The sequence below is a fragment of the Panthera pardus genome, unplaced genomic scaffold (genome assembly GCF_024362965.1).
Source record: "Panthera pardus isolate Hobbes unplaced genomic scaffold, ASM2436296v1 HiC_scaffold_2, whole genome shotgun sequence".
Taxonomy (NCBI): Eukaryota; Metazoa; Chordata; class Mammalia; order Carnivora; family Felidae; genus Panthera; species Panthera pardus.
The window spans coordinates 123,367,030-123,384,526 of NW_026526765.1; the positions used below are offsets into that span (position 1 = coordinate 123,367,030).

The following is a 17,497-nucleotide window of genomic DNA, read 5'->3' on the forward strand; positions in this document are numbered from 1 at the left end:
CCCCCCCATACTTCTACATCCCTTCATGGCTTGATTACCTTTGTTCTGTTTCCAGCAAGTTCAACTAGACAAACCTGTTGAACCAGAACCACTCAGAAAGACTTGGATTTTTAGGTTTCTCCCTGCAAAGTCATGCCCTTACAGATTTCACCTTAATGAATGAACAATTATGCTGGCATCCTGGTATAGTTAACAACAGAGTTGGAATGAACCAGGCCCAGAATGCCAACCAGCTATCACGGCTGCTATTCTCCCAGCAGCGTAACACTTGCCTAGGTACACAGCAACCTAGGCAGCTGCCTACAGCTGGGGCCAAAGGCAGGCTAATGAAATTGCACTCACCTGGGGCTGCATCTATCCAAAGCCCATGGCTGGCCCCTCTGCAATCCAAGTACTCCGGGTTAGGCAGCCAACAGTAGTGAACACTTGTGTAAAGTTCAAGACCTCTACCCTCAAAACCCCATAACTTATTTCAGAGCCAGAGAAATAGACAATAAAACAAAAAGCTTTTCCTTGGTTAGCTTTATTTTCACATGTTTTTTTACCTATGTACCACAGCAGTTCAACAGGAGCATTTTTTTAAAAGATTTTTTTAAGTTTTATTTCTTTATTTTGAGAGAGACACCACAAATTGGGGAGGGGCAAAAATAATCCCAAGCAGGCTCCACACTGTCTGCCCGGAGCCCAGTGCAGGGCCGAACTCATGAACCGTGAGATCATGACCTGAGCAGAAACCAAGAGTCAGATTCTTAGCTGACTGAGCCACCCAGGTGACCCTAGAAAAGATTTAAGTTTTATATAATCCGAACCTAATGGGGGGCGGGGGGGCTCAAATTTACAACCCTGAGATCAAGAACTGTATGCTCTAACAACCGAGCCAGCCAGGAACCCCTCAACAGGAGCATATTAATGGTCTAGTCAACAAGTATAAGCTATCACCTAACAACTATGTAACAGTGAACAGACAAGTGGGGTGCATGGGTGGCTCAGTTGGTTAAGCATCTGACTTCTCCTCAGGTCATGATCTCACAACTGTGAGTTTAAGCCCCGGCACGCGTCTGTGCTGACAGCTCAGAGCCTGGACCCTGCTTCAGATTCTGTGTCTCCCTCTCTCTCAAAAATAAACATTAAAAAATTTAAAAAAACAAAACAGTGAACAAGTAACTTAACCTCTCTATACCTCTCAGTCTCCTCATCTGTCAAATAGGAATGTTATCAATGGTACCCTGTACAAAAGATGGTTGTTAAGCTTAAGAAGACTGTAAATTAAGCCTATATAATATGTTTTAGAGTGTGTGGTCAATAAATACTTGCTGTTATAAAAAGCTACATTCCAGACAAGGATATGATAAATAGGGTGAGTAAAAGGGGAAATGTTACCTTGGTAGAGCAATGGGCAGTGCAAATCAGAAAGGCTAGTTAAAACTAGATTGGAGAAAACGTGGTTAGGAGACCTTTTGAAGCACAATAAAAGCGGTACTCCAGAAAAATAACAAGATGCAATAATGGGTATGAAAAGAAACGAAGACATGCTGCCATTCCTACCAACCACCTCAACTGTTGTTGAAAGCAGTAACTCAAGTGTTTGCAAGAATGTTAGTAAACATTCCTACCCATTCACAATTATAATTTACCTTATTTACATAATAAGAGTAGGGTATCTAAGACCTTATGTTTTTCCAGCCATCCTTTAATTTCACTTTTAACCACCCCCAAACAATTGGGAGAAAAGGTAAAATAGGCTCATTTTCCCGGTCTAAAAACTAATCTAAACACAGCCTGCCCCTTTTAGGGGACTGGGTTGCAGGACTTGACCGAGCTCCACCCGGACACGTGCTCATCACAAATCTTCCCAAGCTCCGGGCTCTGGCGCCAGGGAAGCGAGTATCTCGGAGACCAGCTGTAGGAGACTCTCCAGGGACAAGAGGGCTGGCAGAAAACAAGGGGCGACTCTAGGGCTACCATCTCCCAGCGACTCTTCAAGATGCCCTCCAAACACGGGGTTATGATGGAACGAACCCCAATTTCGTCCTGTGCCTCGGAAGAAGCCTCCCCACAGCTGCCTCTCGCCCCAAACTAGTAAACGTCCAAGGCTTCTGCCCACTTGGCCTTTACTTACCCGCACGTGTCTGGAGCTCGGCCCGCGTACTGCCGCCAGAGCAGAGGCCGCAGGGGAAAGGACAGCACCAACCCGAGGGGAGCCCCGCCTCGGGGCTGACGCTAAGCAGGTCCTCAGTGGGCGGGGCCCGGAAGCCCCGCCCAGGAAAGGCCGAGTTAGAAAAATGCTGAAGCGGTGGCCGAGGTGAGCACACTCTTGACAGAAGCTAGAGCCCCAGCGTAGAAAGTGTAGGAATCCTAACGAGGACTGTATTTGACTACCATCCCGTTTGTTATTTATGTATGGAAGGGGGCGCTGGGTTTGGACGTGCTAAAGACAAAACCTGGAGTGTCCCGGGGAGGCCGTGCTTCCTGCCTGCCCACACCGAGTGCCGGTTCACCGTACAAGTGTGGCACCTTTCGGTTTCTGCAAGTGCAGCGTAAGCTTTTTTCATCTCCCACGCAGATCTTTTTTCCGGCTTTCTCTAGTAGGGTCGTCCCTCGGCTGATGGCTTGCCCATCAGGTCGCCTTGTTTTTCGGTTCTTTTCAGGAGATTTTCGGGTAGATTATGCCTGGCACTCCTACAGCCTAACCCTGTGGGACAGCATCTCTGGTGCCCTGAAATAGAATCCTTCGCTGACTTGCAGTATTTAAAGAATACTCGCTTCCTCTGCCGGAGTTACTTGGCACCGTGGCACAATCAGCCCAAGAAGCCACATTTTCAAGGTGGACAGATTGCCGGTTACCAGCATTTCTTTTGAACACTAAAACTTCCTCTCCTTATTAGCTGGAGTCAATACTATTATGTCCTGCCGAACGGTGGGGAAAGCTGGAGTCCCTCCCTTTATTTGCCCCCACGGCATCCTACCAGGCCTGCTCATCTACTGCACCTGACACCTTTGCCAGGCAAACCTCTAGGAATCAGCCACTGCCCCTGGCATCTGCCAACATGTTTTCTTATCTTCTCCCAGCGATCATAATGGGGAAAAAAATGTGCTTCCTATGCACCCCAGTCCTCACAGACCTCTGCTGAGAAAGGCTAGAGTGAGTGCTAAATTGATTGCAGCTAGAGACACTAGACTCTAAGGCCAGAGAGAGACTGGAGAAGTGGCAAGCTCAAATCCTCGAGTTTGATGGAGTTGGACATAGGCTCTGGTTGGAAAAAGACTTACATAAATACAATAATTTAAAAAAAGGCACATGAACACTGTTGAGCTGGTAGGCAGGAGCTCTGCTTTGTTAAATAGGAATGTGGCTGAAGACTGCTGCCTTAATCAGTGCCCGCATCCGGCTGTCACAATGTATTCATAAACGATGGTTATGAGAGCTATAAAACCCTGCAGATTGGGTGGGTAATTGTCCTGTGAAGCTCTGCTAAAGGAGAAATTGCATTGGCATCTCATATATTTTGCTTTCTTTTCTTCCAAACACATGGAGAAGGACACCTACCCTGAGGATTCATGAAAAGGAAAGATGAGGTTTGTGTGAATATATGCATGCGTCTGTGCTTTCAGAGAAGAGACAGGAAGTGATTCAGGCTATACAGATACAGGACCTAAGGAGAGAGAGGGACCCAATGACCTGGTGACTACTGGACACAGATTAGTCAGGTAAGAGGCAGGATTTGTGTGGAAAGAAGGCCAGCCATCATGGATAAGGCTGAGTGGTGGGTCATGTTGTTATGTCACTGAAAATACAGTCACCTCTGTTAGATATAGGGCTTTCAGTGTGATAAGGAGGAAAACCTAGATTATGGTTTCTGCATTTCTTAGTTAAAAAAAATCCTTCATAGTCAACCTTGTTAACCTCCATTCTTTAAAATTCTGAATTTGTTTTGGTGAGTTGATTTATGTGGTCTTTTACCTGTAATAGCAACTACTTTTCCACTTTCTTATCCTTGCAAAGACAAAATTGTTAGAAATAATAACAAAAAAGAAAAAGGAAAATTTCTAGAAAAAAAATGCAGCCAGATGAAAGGCAAAAAAGGATTAGGGTAGGTCCATTAGCTCCGAGTTTGACCTCATAATAATCAGAAGGTTGGCCCTAAGGGACACTAGGTCTCTAAATTTCTTGTGTGACTTTACCTTTCTCCTCCATCTATTCTTTCCTTGCTTCCCTTCTTGAAGGCTTTTGCCCCTGAGGTTGATCCATTCCTCTCCTCCCTGGACAAGAATCACAGGTAAAGAAATGTTTAATCGTTTACTCAGTCAGTCAGCCAATCAGCATTTACTGAACATCTGCCATTTGCCAGTTCGTGTTCAGGTGCTGCAGATAAAGTCAGAGCACTAGAGATCACTGCCTGCCCAAAGCTTACAATCTAGTGGGGAAAAGAGACAGTGGTATAGGTATCCTTTGGCAGATGTCAGAAGACAGCTAACCTAGCCCGGGGAGTCACAGAGAGTACTACAGATGGCAGTGTTCCCTCTGGATGATCCTAAGAGCTTACAGGAGAAGAGGGATCCCTCTTCCATCCCTGGACTCTACTCCTCTTGCTGTTTCTCTGTAATAGCTATCTAGATCAGAGTGGATCCCTGCAGTTGTCCTTGTTATTTCTCAAAAGCATAGTTGGATTGGCAAGGATATAGAGAAATTGGAATCATCATACGCTGCTGGTGGGAATGTAAAATGGTGCAGCTGCTTTGAAAAACTGTCTGGCAGTTCCTCAAATGATTGAACATAGAGTTAGTTTATGATTCACCAATTCTACTCTTAGAGGTATATACCCAAGAAAATGAAACTGTGTGTCCATACAAAAACAAATTTTTGTAGCAGCATTATTCATAGGGGCTAAAACACAACTCAAATGTCTAACTGACAAATGGATAAGCAAAATGTGGAATATCTATATAGCGGAATATTATTTGGTCAAAAAAAGGAATGAAGTACTAATTCATGCTACAACATGAGTGAACCTTGAAAATGTTACATTAAGTTAAAGAAGTGGAACTACATATTGTTTGATTCCATTCATATGAAACTCCAGAACAGGAAAATCTGTAGAGACAGAAAATAAATAAAGGGGAGGAGGGTTGGGGTACCTGGTGGCTCAATAGGTTGAGCATCTGACTCTTGATTTCAGCTCAGGTCATGATCTCATGGTTTGTGAGGTGGAACTCAGAATGCAGAGCCTGCTTGGGATTCTCTCTACCCCTCCCTCTGCTCCTCCCCTGCTAATGTACGCACTCATGCGCGCGCGTGTGTTCTCTCTCTCTCTCTCTCTCAAACAAATAAACATTAAAAAAAAGAGGAGGGTGGTGATAGCTAAAGATTATAGGTTTCTTTCTGAGGTGGTGAAATATTCTCAAATTGTGATGGTTACACTTATCTGTGAGTGTAATAAGAAACCATTAATTCTATACTTGAAATGGGTGACTTGTATGATATATGACTTATATACCAATAAAGCTATTAAAACAACAATGAAAAAGCATACTTGGGGAGCTGAAAGACACGTATTCTGATTAAAATTGTGGTCTGCATGGTCATTTACAATTTTAAGGACTAGAAAAAACTTTTTATTCTGGGTCCTGTGGCCCCTCAGAGCTCCTTCCTTAGTATACAGAGAAAGTTAATGCATCCGGGTGGGCAGCCTGAACAGATTCAGAGGAGTAGACTATGCATTCCTGTCCTACTTCCTAACTTCACTCCCTCATAATGATTTGGTTGAACATTTATGGTATGCCTACTGTGTACAATATTTATGGACATGAAAAAGACAGTTTATTCCCTCCAATGGCTAAAATTAAATCATTAATATAATGCTCTCTATATAAACAAATAAAGCTCTTTAGAAGATAGGCAGTGTGACACAAAGAATCGTTTCAAGGCCATCTTGGGATTCTGGACTCCTTCTGTAGCATGTAGGGAAACATCACAATGACATCAGCTAGAGCAAGACCAATTCTTAGTCCTTCTTGATGTTGAGCAAGTTCCAAGACTTGACTCCCTCCTCACATGCCTCCAATCACCTCTTTATTTGGTTTCTAGACTCAATTAGTCTATTTCCATACCCTTCATTTTCTCACCAACTCCACCCCCATGATGTCCAAATTGGCCCTCTGATGCTGAAACCATTTGCCAGAAATTCATTAAGCTGAACACATGGGAAATTACAGAGGAGATTTCACTTGTCACTTAGGCTCAAATATAGAAAGTAATTTTAAAAGGACAGTGGCAAGAGGCTATTTTTATCTTGCTTGTTTGTGCTGAGTTTTCTTATCTTGCTGTCTCTCACCCTCTTCCTAGCTACCTCTTTTCTCCTTCTTTAAATTGAATGTTGGCCTTTTAAATGTTTGTCTCACATTCTCTTACCTTGTTTTATGGAGTCTTCTCTTTCTGTCATCATTCATTCAGTCAACACATATTGAGTATCTACCAAGTAGCAGGCCGTGTGGTAGGCACTAGGGAGGGATAGTATGATGAATAAGATAGACATGATCCTTACCATTATGGAGATTACGATCTGGTGAAGCAGGTGGACATCAGGTAGAGTGACTACAGATTTGGTCACAGCAAAGACTTGAGAGTTACTTGTGCTTTTTAAAAAAAATTTTTTTAATGTTTATTTTTAGAGAGAGAGAGGCAGACTGCAAGTGGGGGAGGGGCAGAGAGAGAGAGAGGGAGAGACAGAATTAGAAGCAGGCTCCAGGCTCTGAGCTGTCAGCACAGAGCCCTAAGCGGGTCTCCAGGGACCATGATATCATGACCTGAGCCTAAGTAGGATGCTTAACTGACTGAGCCACCCAGGTGCCCCCGCACTTTTCTGATGTTAAGTGTACCCTGCATGTTTGTAGGGCTAGGGGATAAACCTAATATTCACAAGGAATGCAAAGAAACCAAAGACCCAGGTTTCTGTGTGATCTAGTCAAGCCCCTTGGGTAGAGAGAACATGGATTTGGGAGTGAGATGTCAATGAGATTCTGGCTCCACCACCTACCTGTCAGCTGTTTGACTTTAAGTGACCTCTGGACTTCAGTACCTTCACCTATAAAATGGGAATTAGAGTCTCTACATTTTAGGTTGTTGTGAAGATGAAATGAGATGTCATATATAAGGGACCAGGCAGGTGCTCAACCTATGTCACTTCCTTTCTCATGACTCCCTAGCCCACTATGAATCACACAATAAAAAAAAAAAAAAAAAAAAAGAGGGGCACCTGGTGGCTCATTCAGTTATAAATGTCTGACTCTTGATTTCGGTTCAGGTCATGATCTCACGGTTTGTGAATTTGAGCCTCACATCACGCGGAGCCTGCATAGGATTCTCTGTCTCCCTCTCTCTCTGCCCCTCCCCTGCTCACTCTATCTCTCTCTCTGTCAAAATAAAGAAATAAACATTAAGAAAAAAAAAAAAAAAGAGCCCGGTTTCTGAGTTGGTGGGAAATGAAGTTCCTTGAATAGTATTCACCAATCATATGCCCAAAGATATGGGTTATAACTATACTGGTTATACTGTAAGTTGTTCTATACATGCAACTTATGACAGTCAAATCACTCCCTTCTTCTGGGGTAAGGGAAAAGCAGTAAAAAATGAAGTTACAGGGAAAAGACTGAAATGAGATATAACAAAGGACTTCCTAGCCATGAGGGCTGAAAGTGTGAGTGGATGCCAGAGGGAGCTGCAGAATCTCCTTTTCTATTAGTGTCTGGACTAGGCTAGGGCAGGCCTACTTGGAGGTCAAGAATAAACCTGCCCGCCTCTTCCTCTCCCACTCAGCCTAGGGAATCTTTGCGGGAGGAATTGCAGTTCCTCTTCCTTTTGCAAGTCAGGCGTGCTCTGGGGAGATGGATGCTGCCAAGAAAGCTTATTGCTTGTGAGGAAAGGAAAAATGGCAGCTGCCATTTCAGGCACTTAGTGAGTACACTAAATCGAGAAGCTGCTGTTTTGGTTTACCTGGTTCCTCCTCTCTGATAAAGAAGAAATCGCTTCAGAGGTTCCTTGGAGCCAAAAAGGAAGCCCGAGCTCCACCTGTGGAAATTGGCAGAAGCAACACTCAAAGGAATAAACTGGGTTCCGTGGGCAGCATCAGAATTCGTAGATGGCTCCCTCCGATCCCTTCCTGCCATCCACTCCTGGGAAATTTCAGGTTGCCTTTGTTCTGCAGAACTCTTTTCGTTTCAAAGGGGATGAGTTTAGTTGTCCTTTTTTTCCTTCACTATTTTTTTTCCTCTTCCTTCCCCTTTCCTTGTTCTTGATTTCCCTCCCCTCTCTCTCTTCCCTCCTTTGCCTTTTTCTTCTTCTCCTCCCTCCTCCCAGTCTCCATTTCACCTGTTGGATCTCATTGCCCACCTCACTGGGATTTGTTTTAGGAACTTTAGAATTCCTTCTTGCTCTAAAGGAGCAATGTTATCCTGATGACAAAGGTGGTATATTATGTATTACAAAGCTCAAGACCAAGTATAGTCAGGTGCATTGGGAAAGACCTTACATGCAGGATTTTCAGACCCTTTCATATGCTAATGGTTGTGAATGTTCAAGAAGAGTCATTAGAGTATTGGAACCCAATGGGGCGCTTGGGTGGCTCAGTTGGTGAGGCGTTTGACTTCAGCTCAGGTCATGATCTCACGGGTTGGTGAGTTTGGGCCTTACATCAGGCTCTGTGCTGACAGCTCAGAGCCTGAAGCCTGCTTCAGATTCTCTCTCTCTCTTTCTCTCTCTGCCCCTCCCCTGCTTGTGCTCCCCCCTTTCAAAAATAAATAAACATTAAAAAAAAAAGAATATTGGAACCAAATTTCCCAAACCTCTTTGACCTTTTTATCTCCCCCCATCCCCAAGAGCATATCCTGAGACACGTGACATGGCCTTTAGAAAACATTTCAGAAACTATATTATGTGTTAGATTTTTAAAAAATACTGTAACATTCATTATTTGATTTCTATATCTACATTATAGGTAGGACAGGGAGGTTATAATAACTTCACTTTACAAATGAGTAAAACTGAGCTCAGAGAGGTTACAAGCCTCACTCATAGTAATGTAGCTAGCCAGCAAGCAACAAAGCTAGGTCTCCTTATATGTGGCTCTATTCTCTCTGCACTGCCTTACACTGCATTTAAGGTAATATATATGTGACATCATAACATGACATGTGATATGAGGCATCTAGAGGATATACATACTACAATTGATGAATTGTAACATTTTGTCCCTATTCAACTGAATATGTACACATCTGTTATGTGTATCACTAATCACTAGTCCAAGTGTTGGGGCTAGAGCAGTGACCAAAATAGACAAAAACACAAATTATTGCCTTCATGGAGCATATATTCAAGGGGAGAGATAGAAATGAGAAGATAAATATGTAAAATATATTTTATTATATATGTTATATAATCATAAGGGCTAAGGATAAAAATAAATTAGGGAAAAGAATAGGCACACATGGGAGCTGTAGTTCAGGTGTGCAGAGGGTCAAGGAAAGCTACTTTGAAAAGGCTATATGTGGGGGGACTTGGGCGGCTCAATCGGTTAAGTGTCTGTCTCTTGATTTGGCTCAGGTCCCGATCTCAAGATTCGTGGGATTGAAACCTGCATGGGGTTCTGTGCTGACAGTGTGGAGCCTGCTTGGGAATCTCTGTCTCCCTCTTTGCCCCCCACCCCCACACTCTCTCTCTTTCTCAAAACAAATAGATAAATATTTATTAAAAGAAAAAAAAAATAAAAGGCTACATGTGAATACAAGACCTCAACAAGATAAGGGAGCAATCGTGCAGAGATTTAGGGGTAGCTGGGAGGGGGCTCCAGCAGACAGAAAAGCAAATTCAAAGGGCTTGAGTGAAGCAGGAGTGAGCCTTGGGTGAGGCTGAGCTGGGGAGAGGGTGGGGTAAGTAAAGGATGAGGTTAAAGAGGTTGAGGGGGTGGGGTCCACATATTAGATGTTATAAGGAAATGGAGTGATATAATGCAGATGATACGCCATGATATAATAATAATACCATATGACAGATTTATTGTGTTGCTGCATAACAAATTACCCCAAACTTTGAACATTTATCTGAGTTTCTGAGGGTAAGGAAATAGGAATAACTCAGCTGAACTGACTCAGGGTTGCTCATGAGTTTGCAGTCAGGCCGTTTGCCAGGGCTGCAGTCATCTGAAGGCTTCCTAAGAGGATCTGCTTCCAATCTCAATCATGTGGCTGTTGACAGAAGGCCTTAGTTCTTTACTGCATGAACCTCTCCATAGGGCTGTTAGCAACAAGGCAACTGGCTTCCTTCAGAACAAGTGATGAGGGAAAGAGGCAGAGAGAGGGAGAGGGAGAGAGGAACAGCCGCAGAGAAGGGAGCCACAGTGTCTTTTTTAATCTAATCTTGGAAATTACTCACCATTACTTCTGTCCTATTCTGTTGGTCATAGATTAATGCTTGTACTTTGTGGAAGGGGGATTATAAGTGGGCAATTCTCAGGACATGGAGATCATTGGGGATCACCTCCGAGGTTGGCTACCTCAACTGATTTGCGGGAAATCTCAAGCTAACCATTACTTCAAGAAATATCAAAAATAGGTGCCAGGCATTATAGGTGGCCCCTATAACACTGGAGCTCACAACCCTATCTGGTTGAGGCCTGAAAAGGTACCACACGGCAGGAACTTCAGAAACCCGTTGAGAGTCTGAAGGCCTTATTTCGATTCTGCATGAGCAAGCTCATTTCTTCAAAGCCCCACTTCCTCTAGGCCTGGCCTCATTATTTCATTCACCCAATTAATATAACTTGGAATAATCTTACTTAAACCTGCAAAGAAAACAAAATGTTTTGAGGAAAGCTATAGAACTTCAAAGGCAGGCTGAGACCCCTCTGGGCAATTTAACCTTGAGACAACACTGGACTTTGATGAAGGGCAGAGCCAACCTCCTTGTCTCTCCAGAAGCCTTAGGTACCTTCCTGTGAAAGAGAGGCATCCTGCCTTGTCTAAGGAGAATGGTGACAGTGAACAGAGCATTGCTCTGTCACTGAGGCCTGTTACTGGGTCCGTCCAGAGACAAAGACATGGCTCTTCTGAGACCTAGGTGGGCCCCCTTCCCAACTGCCCTGCTCTCCCTTGGTTGTGCAGACAGAGTCATCCAGTTTCCTAAATTGAGCAGCAGATGGCATCACAGCCTCAGGAGCGAGCAGCTGAAGCTGCTGGCAAAAGCAGGGCACTATTAGCAACTCAGGCTCGTGCTTGGCATCTGGGGGCTCCTGGGGGTGGGGGCTGCTTCCCCAGCTCTCAGCTCAGAGGAGTTTCTGTGCTGTGCCTGCAGATTGAGATATTGTCAGGCCTGCATCTCAGGGAGCAAAGCCTGGAGCCCCCAGTTAGGAAACAGATGGTGAACACAGGGTCTTTTCTATGATCTTTACTGAAAAAGATGAAAATAAGGGACTGCTGTTCCCAAAGCAACTGTATTTTTCCATCACTGCCTGTCCCTACTCCTGAGGGTCGCATGGAGTATATTCTGGTTTGAGGGCTGGTAGGTCCCTGGCAGAAGCCTCCTAGGCCAGATGGGGCCAGAGATAACTTGAGGGATCATTCAGGGAATCCCAAGAGCTCAAAATTGAATCCTCTTTATTCCCCCCAGTGACCCAAATGAGACAGGCAGGGCTCAATCCTGCAGGCTTTTTTATCTCTGCCTTCATCTCCTTCCCTGTCCACGTGTTTGACTCCTCTTCCTCCTCATGTCTCTGTTTGACTTTTTCTCTCCTTACTTTTCCTCTGTCATTTCTATCCATTTATGTCTTTCCTTCTGTGGATCTCTTTATTTCTCTGTTCCAGGGTAGAGAAAAAAGCCAGTTGCCTGGATGAAGTGGTTGTAGGCACTGGGCTGCAAGACCATCTTCCATCTTCCTCTCTCCCCCCCACTTCCTGCTGCTGCTTGATGGCTAGTCTCGTGGAGACCTAAACAAAGGGAGGTCCACATGTCACCAAGAAAATATATTCTCTTTCCCCTGAGGCTGTGCTCCTTGCTTTGCAGTTGCAGACACAAAAGCCCTCAGGGGCTTCCCAGTAGGACTGAGATCCACTGAACCCCCTGTTCACTAGGCACCCATATATGCCACTAGAATGTGAGCCTAAGGGCAGGGTGTTGGCTACCTTGTTCACTGCTGTATCCAAAGTATCTAGTATGTAGTAGTTACTCAATAAAAACTTGTTAAAAATAAGAATAAAAAATAGAGGAAGACGATGGAAGGTGAGTGCTGACCTCTGTTTTAGGCCTTGGAGTACATTCAAGGTGCCATCCCCATCCATAAAGAGAGAGGAACACCCAGAGAAACAATCACCCATAATCCAGAATAGTATGTACGATGTGGTGGTAGCAGAAACTGCAGTGGGTACCTGAGTCTGCACTGTGAAGACAGGGAAGGCTTTGTTCACTCACCAATTCAACAATTGTTCTGGAAAGTCCACCGGCACTAGACTCTGGGTTGTAACTGGGAATAAGGTCGGGCCCAGTTGAGTATGGGAAACACATGAGCAAACAAATATGTAGTAAAGGACCAGATAAATGCTGTCGTAGGGGAAATAATGGGCAGTGAGGGCAAGAAAGCAGAGGCAGCTTGATTCATCAGGGGGGTTCTGGAAGGCTCTGTGGTGAAGTGAGTCCAGGCCAAGATCTGCCTGAAGGGTGAGTAGAAATCAGCTGGGGGAAAAGGAGGAAAAGGGAGTTCCAGCCAAGGGAACATTATGTAGTCAAGAGAGAACAGGCAAGTTTCAAGGACCTGAGTAAAAGTGTCAGGAAATCTGGCTGGATTACCAGTAGGGTGGTGGGTAGGGCTGGAGGATGTGAAGCAAGAGAAGTGGGTGGGAGTGGGGTGCAAGAAGCAGCCAAACCAGGTTGAGTTATGACTTTACCTTCAGCGCATGGGAAACCATTTGAAAATTTTAAGAAGGGAAGTGATAAGATCATGTTTGCATTTTATAAAGGTTACTGTGGGTGCAGTGTGGGCACTGGATGGTGTAGGGCCAGGGAGACATCCTAGAGACTAGTGAGGGAGCAGTCCAGGCAGGAAATGATGGCCTGAGTGATGATGAAATCAGTGGGGCTGGAGATCATGTTTGAGCAAAGCTTGAGGATAATTAGGAGTTTTCCTGAAGAAAAACTTGGAGTAGAGAAGATGCTGGCATTCCAAAGAGAGAAAATGCACATGCAAAGATTTCAAGAATTTGCCATATTTGGGGAAGTGCATGGGGTTATATATATGTAGCCTGTGACAGGGCACAGGCGTAGGTAGTGGGAGATGAGGTAGAGAGGAGCTAACCTTTGCTGAAGAGCCTGGGAAACCCAGGGTCAGTCCACACCCATTTTGTTAGAGTTGGGGGAAGACAGGGTAGGTAAAGCCATACTCTCCAGACATCTGAATTATCTGCAGAGGTTCCAGAGGGTCCTAGTCCCTCTAGGCATTTTCAGAACAAATGTGTCACCTAGAAACTGAAAGACAAGGGCAAACTGTATGTCAGGAGGTGAAAAAGGATGTGGGAACTGGAGTAAGCAAGTAAGCAAGTAAGCAACTGGTCAAGTCAGGAAATGGGGACAATGGGAGACACTTCCTGCCAAGCAGAGAGGTGAGCAAGGATGGGTGAGATAGGTCCCATCAGAACCCAGAGATCCCACTTCCAGCATTGTCTGGTTCCTGTACTCGCGCTTCCCAGTTCTGCCTCCAGGCCTCAAAGACCTTCTTACAGACATCTCCCCCAAAGAAGAGATTAGAAAAAAGGTAGAGAGCAGGGACCAATCAGTGTAATGGTTGAGCAGTTGGGCTCTGCTTCTTCCTTAGTTTGCAATAGGGCAAACCACTTACTGGGGTCATTTTCCTTACTTGTGAAGTGGGGATGATAATGCCTACTTCCTCAGTACTGAACGATGGATATGAGGTAATGTGAACAGGAAACTTACACAGTGAGAGTTCTCGGTAAATCTCGGGTGTTATTAACATTTTGGTATGAGACAAATGCGACAGGGGTTGGGGGCAGAGAGAGATAGGAAGGGATGTAAGTAAGGAGGGCTGAATGGAAGAGCAGTGAGTTCCAGTCTATGCAGAATTCCTCAGAATTCCATGGCCTATGGGACAAAATCCTCTACCAAGGCTTATTCCTGCCTACCTGTCCTGCCTCATCCCACTGTTCCCAACCTCACTTTACAGCCTAAACATAATCCCACCACCTATGATTCTCAGAACATATCAAGTTCTCGAAGCCTTTCCATGAGCTGTTAGGGAGAAAAAATGCCCCTCAAACCTGTCTTCATACTAAATATCAGGAAGCTGTCAGATACCTGGAACAGATGTTAGGAAGGGACTCAGGGTATGTTTATTATGGGGAAAGGGTGGGGGGCTAAGGGAGGGAAGAGCAGGGGAAAGTTAATACGGTTCAAATAAATGGCATTTGACCTAGTACTTAGGTGAGGCAAAGGGGTGGGCAGGCTGATGTGCATGCTTCTCTTGGTGGTGAGGCCAAGACTGGAGGAGAGGAGAGAAAAGGCAGAGGTTTAAGGGGTTTCAGACCTGCATATCCCTGCTCTTCTGCCTCCTCCCCTGTTATCTCTTTCCTTCCTTCCTTTAGGATCTAAGTTCCCAAGGCAGGAATTGCAAGCTGTGTGTTGCCCACGGGCTTACTTACTCCTGTTAGGAGCTGACACCCCCGGATACAAAGGTCAAGTTATAATACAGTGTGGGGAATGTGTTATGAAGACTTGTGCTAATGGATTATTGGCAGCCTGTGGGCTTTGCAGAGGTAGGGAGCTGGGCCTTGGCAAAGGAATAGATTATCACACGGGAAAAGGTTTCCAGGAGGTGAGCTCCAGGAAGGAGCTCATCCTTCTCCATTTCTCCATCTCCAGAACTGAGCTCCTGTACCTCCTCCCAACCCACCCTGGGACAGTCCATAGAATCTTTGACTATTAGAGCTAAAAGATATCTTAGTGATCTTTCGGGTCATCCCAGTCTTTCGAATTTTATGTTTGGAGAAACAGAGCCCCAGAGGGAAGAAGAGGCTTGTCTAAGGTCTCTCAATAGATGAAGAACTCAGTCAGATCTTAGAGTTTCAGACTTGTCTCTGCTCACATTTCCTAGTTCTACTTTGCCTCAACCTCAACCACTTTGGCCCCCATCCTCCAGCCCCACCCACAGGGGCTGGATTTGTTTTTGTTTTTGCTTTTGTCTTTTCTGGGTGAGGATCGAGAAGGATTTTTACCTAACCCCTAGTTATCCAAAAATAATAACTGCAAGTATTCCTTATCGAACATTTACTATGTGTCAGGCACAGTTCTAGGTGCAGGGGATATAAACTAAACAAAGTTTCCCCTTGCATGCAGCTCACATTCTAGGGTAGAGACAAAAGTTAAATAAACATGTAATGTGGTGTCACCTGCTAAGTAAGTGCTATAAAGCAAATTGAGGTTGGAAAGGAGGGTTGAGTGTGACTAGAAGGAGGCTATTTTAGATAGTTACCTATCTAAATGTATACTATCAGGATGTATTTTTTTTTTAATTTTTTAAGATTTACTTATTTGTTTTTGAGAGAGAGAGAGAGAGAGAATGAGCTGGGGAGGGGCCGAGAGAGAGAAGAAGACACAGAATCTGAATCAAGCTCCAGGCTGTGAGCTGTCAACACAGAGCTCGGTGTGAAGCTTGAACCCATGAACCATGAGATCATGACCTAAGCCAAAGTCGGACACTCAACCGACTGAGACACCCAGGCGCCCCTATCTAGATGTATTAGTTACCTATTGTTGTGTAACAAATTACTCTAAAGCTCAGAAGCCTGAAACAGCAATAAATTATTGTCTCACAGTTTCTGAGGGTCAAGAATTCAGAAGTGGCCTAGATGGGTCATTCTAGCTCAGGGACTTTCTTGATGCTGCGGTCAAAATGTCAGATGGGACTGCAGTTACCTGAAACCTCAACAGGGGGCTGGAGGACTCTGTTCCAGGATGGTTCACTCCAATGGCTCTTCACTGGACACTTCAGGTGCTCACCCTCCTCCTGGGGCTGTTTGAGTATCCTGGTGACATGACAGCATGTGCGTTCCTAAGACGGAAAACAAGGGGAAGACACAATGTCTTTTTTAAAAAAACTTAATATTTAGGAATAACTTTAGATTTACAGACAAGCTACAAAGATAGTACAGAGAGTTCCCGTACATACTTCGCCCAGCTTCTTCTAATGTTAATATCTTATATAACCATGCTACATTTCTCAAAATCAAGAGATTAATGTTGGTACACTACTATTAACTAAACTACATACTTTATTCAGATTCTACCTGTTTTTCCATTAATGTCTTTTGTGTTCCAGTACCCAGTCCAGGAGATTATGTTGTGTTCAGTCAGTATGTTTCTTTAGTCTTCTTTGATCAACAATAAGAGTTTCCTACTCTTTCTTTTTCATCATCTTTTCTTTTTAAAAAAATTTTTTTAATGTTTATTTATTTTTGAGAGAGAGAAAGAAAGACAGAGCACGAGCAGGGGAGGGACAGAAAGAGAGAGGGAGACACGGAATCCGAAGCAGGCTCCAGGCTTGGAGCTGTCAGCTCAGAGCCCAATGCGGGGCTCAGACTCATGAACTGTGAGATCATGACCTGACCTGAAGTTGGACGCTTAACCGACTGAGCCACCCAAGTGCCCCTCATCGTCTTTTCTTTCAAGTTTTTATTTTAATTCCAGTTGGTTAACATACAGTGTAATATTAGTATCAGGTGTGCAGTATAATGGCTCAACACTTCCATACATGACCTGGTGCTCATCACAAGTGCACACCTAATCCCCATCATTTATTTCACCCATTTCCCCCATCCACCTCCCCCCTAGTAACCATCAGTTTGCTCTCTATAGTTAAGAGTTTGTCTCTTGGTTTGTCTGTCTTTTCTCCCCTTTTCTCATTTGTTTTGTTTCTTAAGTTCCACATATAAGTGAAATCATACAGTATTTGTCTTTCTCTGACTTTTTTGCTTAGCATAATACTCTTTACCTCCCTCCACAATGTTGCAAATGGCAAGATTTCATTCTTTTTTGTGGCTGAATAATATTCCATTGCATATATACGCACCACATCTTCTTTATCCATTCATTAATTGATGGGCAGTTAGGCTGCTTCCATAATTTGGCTATTGTAAATAATACTGCTATAAACCTAGGAGTGCATGTATCCCTTTGAATTAGTGTTTTTGTTTTCTTTGGGTAAATAAATACCAAGTCATGAGGTTGCCAGATTGTAGGGTAGATCTATTTTTAACTTTCTGAGGAACTTCCACACTGTTTTCCACAGTGGCTGCCCTGTTTGCATTCTCATTAACAGTGCAGGAGTGTTCCTTTTTTTCCACATCCTTGCCAACACTGGTTGTTTCTTGTATTGTTGATTTTAGCCGTTTTGACAGGGGTGAGGTGATATCTCATTGTAGTTTTGATTTGCATTTCTCTGATGGC

General features: G+C 44.2%; 2 long non-coding RNA genes across 6 annotated transcripts in view; one reads left to right on the forward strand and one right to left on the reverse strand.

Annotated features, from left to right (window-relative positions):
- Nucleotides 1-2,240, reverse strand: part of LOC109252144 (uncharacterized) — a 154,632-nt gene extending 152,392 nt beyond the window's left edge. For 3 of the 5 annotated variants that reach the window (XR_008423877.1, XR_008423880.1, XR_002073865.2), the window contains exon 1: nucleotides 2,120-2,239. This is a non-coding gene — a long non-coding RNA (uncharacterized LOC109252144). Of the gene's footprint in view, nucleotides 1-2,119 lie in introns of all 5 variants that reach the window. The other 2 variants (XR_008423879.1, XR_008423878.1) reach the window with 2 other exon arrangements.
- A 122-nt stretch (nucleotides 2,241-2,362) lies between these two features.
- Nucleotides 2,363-12,262, forward strand: LOC109252145 (uncharacterized). The gene is made up of 3 exons (XR_002073867.2): nucleotides 2,363-3,708; nucleotides 4,225-4,277; nucleotides 11,854-12,262. It is a non-coding gene; the product is annotated as an uncharacterized LOC109252145 (long non-coding RNA).
- Nucleotides 12,263-17,497: the final 5,235 nt, after the last annotated feature.